Source organism: Euprymna scolopes, chromosome 36, assembly GCF_053919585.1.
Source record: "Euprymna scolopes isolate OS-2025 chromosome 36, ASM5391958v1, whole genome shotgun sequence".
Lineage (NCBI taxonomy): Eukaryota > Metazoa > Mollusca > Cephalopoda > Sepiida > Sepiolidae > Euprymna > Euprymna scolopes.
The window spans coordinates 37,241,702-37,249,746 of record NC_136517.1 but is presented as its reverse complement, the minus strand read 5'-3'; the positions used below and the strand labels follow the sequence as shown (position 1 = coordinate 37,249,746).

Sequence of the window (8,045 nt, the reverse complement as noted above, 5' to 3'; positions counted from 1 at the left end):
TATATCGATCTAGCTACGTATCTATCTCATCTGGCTATCTATCTAACTCTATCTAGCTATCTATCTACCTTGATCTAGCTATCTATCTACCTTGATCTAGCTATCTATCTACCTCGATCTAACGATATATCTAACTGGCGAGGTAAACAAGGGATTAGATGTGAAGCTATGTTTTGATAAACTTGTCAAAGCTATAAAATGGACAAGTTGCACTGGAAGCTCTAAAAATAGCGGACCAGAAGGACGTGTTGCTGTCACGTGTTCTAGGCTGGCTAGACATAGAGCTGAGTTGGAATTTGGACGTTGAGAAAAGCGGGCGGTTTAACAGGTCGTCCCCTTTCACTGGGGAGGGAGCTAACGTGTCTCAAACATGGAGACTAGTATTAACCACCCAAGCAAAGATACTCATTTCCCTTCTTCTGCGATTGACACCTGGAAAGTGAATAAAAACCTATATAAAAACCAACCATCGTCTTGGAGTGAAATGCATTCGTTCAAACAGGTTCCAGCTTCTCTCCAAGAACAGAAGAAATTCCAGGTGGACCACAAGACCAACGACGCAGTTGAAAAAAGTATGTCGAATACATGTATGACACACACACACACACACACACACACACACACGCACGCACACGCACGCACACGCACACGCACACGCACACACACACACACACCTGCACAAGAACATTTAGACGATAACGGATCGAACTCAAATAGGTCACAAAGATAAGTTTAGTGAAGAGCCCACTATATACATTAGTAACAAGACACGTACACACACTCAAACTCCACTATACAACAATTTCCGGCGTGTTTTTTTTTTCAAATTTACATGTGTAATACTAAATAAATTTTTAACTCGAAATGATTAATATTCAACAAAAACAATAAAAAAACAAACATTTTAATGGTTATACAAAATGTTTGCCGCATTCTGTTCTGTACGCGATCTTTAAAGTTTACCATAAAATGTATATAATTTGATTCTTGTCAGCTCCTTATATCAAATGGCTTCTTACCTTTTCTGGAGCGATTTCCATACCCAAAAATAAATTTAATAAAACAAGAAATGTTAATCTTAGAAAAAAATTTTTTTTAGCTGTGTCATCACTTTTAACGCTAGGGATGCCTTAGTTAAAGAAAATGGAGGAAAAAATGGTACTTCTAACGAATACGAACTAAGCTAAACTGACTCTTACTAAAGCAGATATCCGGAACCAGCCGGAAACAAACAAACCGTTTATGAATACGATATAACTATACTGCAGACGGCAATTAAAAACAATGTCAAACCTAAATTAAAAAATGTACTCGAAACTATGTACTAATTAAGTGTTTCCCGATGACCGAGACCCTTTCAAATAACAGCAAAATTAGAAGAGTTTGTGTTTCTTAATGATTAAAAAGATTCTCGATGAAAAAATATGGAAAACTAGTTTTATTGTTCATCATCATCCGAAATAAATCTTTCTTCATCAACAAAAATTCATTTATGCGAGTATTTTCTTTTTAGATAATAATAATAATAATAATAATAATAATAATAATAATAATAATAATAATAATAAATGTCGTAATAATTAACAAGAAAGAAAAATCCTGTCAACTCGTAGATTTTGCTGTTCCAGCCGACCACAGGGTGAATATCACAGAAAATGAGAAACGGCGCAAATACACAGAGGTAGTCAAAAATCTGAAAGGGATATGGAAGATGAAGAAAATCAAAATAATACCTATAATAGTAGGAGCACTAGGAACAATACCGAAAAAAAAACTTTGAAAAAAGAATAAGAGAAATTGGAATCAGAGGAATGACTGGAAAAATACAACGAACAACAATAATGAAAACATGAAATATAAAGGAAAACCCTGGAATGTTTAGACTGACACATAAGCAACAAGCGCGGGCCGGACAAACTGCTGCAGAGGCAAAAACATGAAGCGCTACCTGGAATCAAGAACATTGAAGCCGCGTAGCTATCAGTTTTCTAACCCCACCCCGATTCCCCAGTACCACAACACTGCCTCCTTCCCTAGGAGTAAGACTGAATAGCCAAATAGAGTCAAGGAGAAAGGAAAAACCGAGGAGAGAGAGCACTTACCAGACCTCCGCTGGATAAGTGTGACGAGAACTGGGATTATGAGGAGGCTTATTGCCACTTAAATTCCGGTGAAGACCAATGGCCGATACCAACGAGAAATCAATGGTAAGCAGCTGTTGCGATAATGCAAATGTTATCGAAAATAGTGGAAAGTATTAGAAATCTGGGGAGACTTGTTGTCACTCAGCTTCCAGGGAATACCACAGATTGTTTTCAAGGAGAGATCTTTGATGACCGGTATGGAAGCTCCTTGTGAGCCAATAATAATAATAATAATAATTATAACATCCTCGTAATTATCATTATTATTGTCATTATTATTCACTTGAAGTTTTCGCGCAGGCTATCATCAAAGAATTCTTCTTTGAGAACAACTTGTGGTGTTCGCTCAGACTCCAGAGAATACAACACCTTCTTCTCAAAGAGAATTGTTTGATAATAGCCTGTCTAAAAACTCATAGTCAATAATAATAACAACAACAACAACAATAATAATAATAATAATAATAATAATAATAACAATAATAATAATAACAACAACAACAACAATAATACCAACGACCACAATAATAATAATAATAATAATAATAATAATAATAATAATAATAATAATAACGAGGATAAAACAAAACTACCATCTCTAAAGAAAAAAAGAGGAACACATTTAACTTAGAAAGGGAAAAGGTATATAGACATCCTTCCATAGATCTAAACATATATTATCACAGACCTCAACACTTAAATTTATGCAGGGGAAAAATCAGTAAGCATGAAATTAAAAACAGAAAAAAAAAATCTGGACAACACCATTGATCGACAAAACCTGGATGGAAAATAAGACCAGAAGCCCTGATTACAAAATTTCAAAAAAATAAACTAAAACTATAAATAGAATGAAAGAAAGACAACAGAAAACTGTCGAAGAGTGTAAACCTGGCTCGTGAGAGAAGACCAAATATGAAACATGAAGAACTAAAACAGAAGATAACAGCAAAAGAGGGAACACTGGGAGGATATAAATACAAATCGGAACAAAACAAAATAATGAGAGATAATTTTATCAGATCGTGTATGAGGGAATAACAAAAATAAAACATTTATGGAGCAAGTTAATTTTAATGCATCTAAAACTACGCTTTTCACTATCAACGCTCTAACCTTCATCTATCCCAATTGAAATGAATGGCTTTCGCCTCGGGGAAGCAACGTTGATAAGCTTTGATAAGCTTCTGAGTCTGACTTTCACTTCTGATCTGAATAGGAGCACATACATCAAATCCATTGCTAAGGTCGCCGGATAAATGGTTGAATCATTCTACTGCTCCAGTAGATATCTCACTGCTGATGCAATCATTTACCTGTATAAGAGCCAAGTACGTCCTAGGATAAACTACTGCTGCTCAGAGCATCCTATTATGGTGTGACAGAATTCAATACCGGCTTCGAAACCGAGTAGATGATGCCCTGTTCTCTTCTCTGCAACCTTTTCCTCATAGAAGAGACGTTGTAAGCCTGCCTCTGCTCTATTGGAATTTTCATGACAAGTGCTCGTCTGAGCTCCAATCCATGTTCCTCTCTTATCAGACTTTCACAAAAAGTACTCATCTAGCTACAATCACTACGTGTCAACAATTTCCCCCACATTCCATCTGTGCTTGAATCTAAACGTGGACTCCATTAATAAAGTTTACTTCCTAGAACTTCCCACCTGTAGAACGCTGTTCCGCTGGCCTGCTTTCCAGCCGACTACAATAGAATCGTCTCCAAGTCCAATGTAAACAGGTTCTTGCAGAACCATCACCTTAATTGAATTATAATAAATTCTCGCTGTTAACGATTACTACGCTGTTGTCCCGACGACTACAATGCACCTATTAACCCTTATTAATGAGAGTATTCGAGCCTTGAAAAGGGGAGACTCCCTTGTAAAGAAAGCGCCTAAAACAGTGGTTCTCAACCTTTTTTACTCATGGACCCCTTTTCCCTTCTTTTTATCTTGGTGGACCCCTTCATAACTATTGGTCAAAAGTCAATGTTCTATTTTTCATTGATATAAATTTTGAGGTTTTAATAATCAAAGAATTATTATATAATTAAGCTTTATTTTTAAATGAAAACTAATTTAATGCAAATAAAGTATTCTACAACAACTATAATAATAATGATCAGTTTTGTTATGTTTTGCCTGTCGACCCCCAGAAATATTCCATGGACCCCTAGGGTCCATGTGGACCCCGGTTGAGAACCCCTGGCCTAAAAGGTAATTGCGATGGTCAATCATATTTACATTTTAGAGGAAAATAAACAACTTATGGAGACGCCGGGGATTGAACCCGGGGCCTTTCACATGCGAAGCGAACGCTCTACCACTGAGCTACGTCCCCATCTGTACGACTTGGCTTATAGATAAGTAAAAAAAAAAGTATAAAATATATACATAGTAGGATGCCAAAGGTTATTTTCATTAGGTTAGAGATGGGCAACATAAATAATAGATTTTAGAACAAATTAGATTGATGTAATATAAATAAAAATTGTACAAAAGAAGGAAGGAAATAACTTATAATGAAAGGAAGAGGAGGATGAAAAAAAGAAAAGAATGAAAGAAAAACGACAGGAAAGAAATAAAAGAGGGAATGAATGGCCTCATTTTCGTTCTTTTATTTCATCACTATTCATTCTAACGAAGAACGCAGAATGTTTACTGAATTTTAATGAAAAATATTTTTAAAAAGATGGCATCGTTTTTATGCTTCAACCAACATTAAGAATGTACGCGAGAGGAGGAGATAGAGAAAGGGGGGAGTCTGTGTGTGTGAAACAGAGATACAAAGAGGGTGAGAGAGATAATGAGAGAGAGCGAGAGAGGGTGAGAGAGAGCGAGAGAGAGAGCGTGTGCGTGCGTGATTGTGTGTGTGTTTGTGTATGTGTGTATTTCTATCCTTGTTTTTCTTTTTGTTTTTTTTTTTGTTTTGTTTTTTACTTGGGGCTACCACATATCAAAGCCCGGGAGTTACTCTAAGATAAAGATTAATAAGTGTTAGGTAAATGGTGAGACAGCACCTTAATGATCAGTAATGGTGGATTGGTGGAACTTGAGAAAGGCTTAATTATTTAAGAGGACGGCGCAACAAGAACTTGTTTACATTAACCTTGAGGTATTTTTTACGTTAGGTCCACCACCACAATTTTCTTTAAAATGACGACTTATAAGTTTTCGACTACACTGAATATGAAAATCACATTTAAATTTCGCAGAGACAAATAGTTATCAAGATATAAAGACCGGTATTATGCACTGTAATTCTCTATCGGCCATGTTTTACGCGCGTACACGCGATATACAAGTCTACTTCTCTGCGAAGTAGATTTGTTTATCGCGCGTAAAAACATGGCTGTCAGAGAATTACAGTGCATAATACAGGTCTTTATATCGCGATAACTACTTCTCTTTGCAAAATTTAAATGTGAATTTCGTATTCAGCATAGTCAAAAACCTTTAAAAATCGTCATTTTAAAGAAAATTGTTGAAGTGGACCAATGAAAAAATTTACCAAACTTGAAAACGACCATGTTATAGTCAGATGGGAAGCAGCCCCGCATTATTTTATTCCGCAGAAGGATTGTTCTAGAAAAAAAAAAACTCTGCTCATGGAGTTTTTGTTTAGTTTTACACACAGATGGAGAGTGATGGGGAATCGCTGAATAAACGCTCAAGGAGACTTAAAGAAAATGACAAACTCGAACACCACGAGGGAATACATACTGGTTCACCCTTATATGATGGATTGATGAAAATAAATGAGATAATGTATTCGAAAAATAGAGGTACTAAAAAAGATGCGTAAAGGAAGAACTAAATCAATGCAAAAAAAAAAAGAAGTTGAAAAGGGGACTACTCGGAGCAACCACAGACCAATACCATGCTCAAGAACCATGTGAAAAATTTGGACAGCACAAGTGAGTGAACAGATCTACCGCCCTCTTTACAATCGTGGACTACTGGCTGAGGAACAAAAAGTGTGCCAGAAAGGAAAAAGAGTTACACACGATTTGTTATACGTAGATAAAAAGATCTAGTAGTGATGATAGCGAGTCTCCTTGAAGAATGAATCTCTGTATTCTTAAGTCAGTCAGACGTTGTCCTCCAGATGTCAATTCCAGTCTCCATGTTTCCATGGCTTTCTTAATAATATTAATAATATTGTACATTTTAAGCGTTCAATTCTGAGGAGTACTATGCAGACGACACTACTATCAACGTCAATACTTCAAAGGCCGGAAATAACCAAGGTTATTCTAATTCTCGCTTCTGTTCTTGAACACGTCGTGCAAAAGGGAAAGGATAGTGAGTTAATTTTAATGCATTTAAAACTAAGCTTCTCATCAACGCTCTAACCCCCATCTATCCCAATTGAAATGAATTGCTTTCACCTGGAGGAAGCAATATGCTTTGATAAGCTTTGACAAGCTTCTGGATCTGACTTTCACTTCTGAACTGAATAGGAGCACATACATCTAATCCATTGCCAACGTCGCCAGATAAATGGTTGGATCATTCTACAGCTCCAATAGATATCTCACTGCCCATGCAATCGTCTGCCTGTATAAGAGCGAAGTACGTCCTTGGATGGACTACTCTTGATCAGAGCCTCCTATCCTGCTGTGACAGAATTCAATACCGGCTTCGAAACCGAGCAGATGATGCCCTTTTCTTTTCTCTGCAACCTCTTCCCCACAGAAAAGACGTTCTTAGCCTATTGCAATTTTCATGGCAAGTGTTCGTCTGAGCTCTAATCTATGTTCCCCTCTTGTCAAACTTTCACAAAAAGTACTCGTCTAGCTACAATCATTACGTATCAACAATTTCCCTCCACTTTTTATCTGCGCTTAAATCTAAACGTGGATTCCATTAACAAAGCTTACTTCCTAGAACTGCCCACTTGTGGGACGCTGTTCCGCTAGCCTGCTTTCCACAGCCGACTACAACACGGTCGTCTTCAAGTCCAATATAAACAAATTCTTCCTGAGCCATCCTCTTAATTGAATTATACTAAATTTCCTCTTTAACGATTACTACGCTGTTGTCCCAACGACTACAGTACACTCATTAATCCTTTCCTCGAGGGGAATTCGAGCCTTGATAAGGAGAGACTCCCTTGTAAAGAACGCGCTATTGCAATGGTCAATCATGTTAACATTTTAGAGGAAAATATAAACTTATGGAGACGCCGGGGATTGAACCCGGGGCCTTTCACATGCGAAGCGAACGCTCTACCACTGAGCTACGTCCCCATATGTATATCAAGGCTTATAGACAAGTAAAAAATTATAAAATATATACATAATAGGATGCCAAAGGTTATTTTCATTAGTTTAGGCACCGCCAAAACTGTGGGGGCAGGTCAGTACTTTTTGACGGACCGTCTTTTTAAAAATCTACCAAAAATCAGGTAATTATCCGATCAATACGAAATTTTCAGCGATTATTAGGAGAAGAATGAACTTTATAACAGTGTACTTATTTTTCATAAAAGATATTTATATATATATATTTTTTTTGCTTACAAAACCCCCCTTGTTTTGAAGTGGGAACAAATATGCTTAAAATAATCATCTGAAACTGAACAAAACATATTGTGTTGTTGTAAGGGACAGAATTATAGATTAAAAAAAAAAAAAATTGTTTGCATACCTTATTTTGACGTCTGAATATCAGAACTTCGATTGTGTTTAATTATCCCGCTTTTGAGTTTTGAAGTGTGAAATTCGGTGAATATGTTAAGTAAAATAATTAATTTAAGTTAAGCAAAACAAAAAAAAATTTTTTTAATATTTATACGAAAAAAGCCATTTTAAAATTTTTTATAAATAAATTAACAATTTTTTTTAGCGAGCCGAATAATGCATGACCATTATTAAACAGGGCATGCTTTGAATAAT

The 8,045-nt window shown here is 36.2% G+C and overlaps 2 non-coding genes across 2 annotated transcripts; both read right to left on the bottom strand.

Annotated features, from left to right (window-relative positions):
- Positions 1–4,414: 4,414 nt before the first annotated feature.
- Trnaa-cgc (transfer RNA alanine (anticodon CGC)) lies at positions 4,415–4,486 on the bottom strand. Its single transcript has one exon. It is a non-coding gene; the product is annotated as a tRNA-Ala (tRNA).
- Positions 4,487–7,325: 2,839 nt separating this feature from the next.
- Trnaa-cgc (transfer RNA alanine (anticodon CGC)) lies at positions 7,326–7,397 on the bottom strand. Its single transcript has one exon. It is a non-coding gene; the product is annotated as a tRNA-Ala (tRNA).
- Positions 7,398–8,045: the final 648 nt, after the last annotated feature.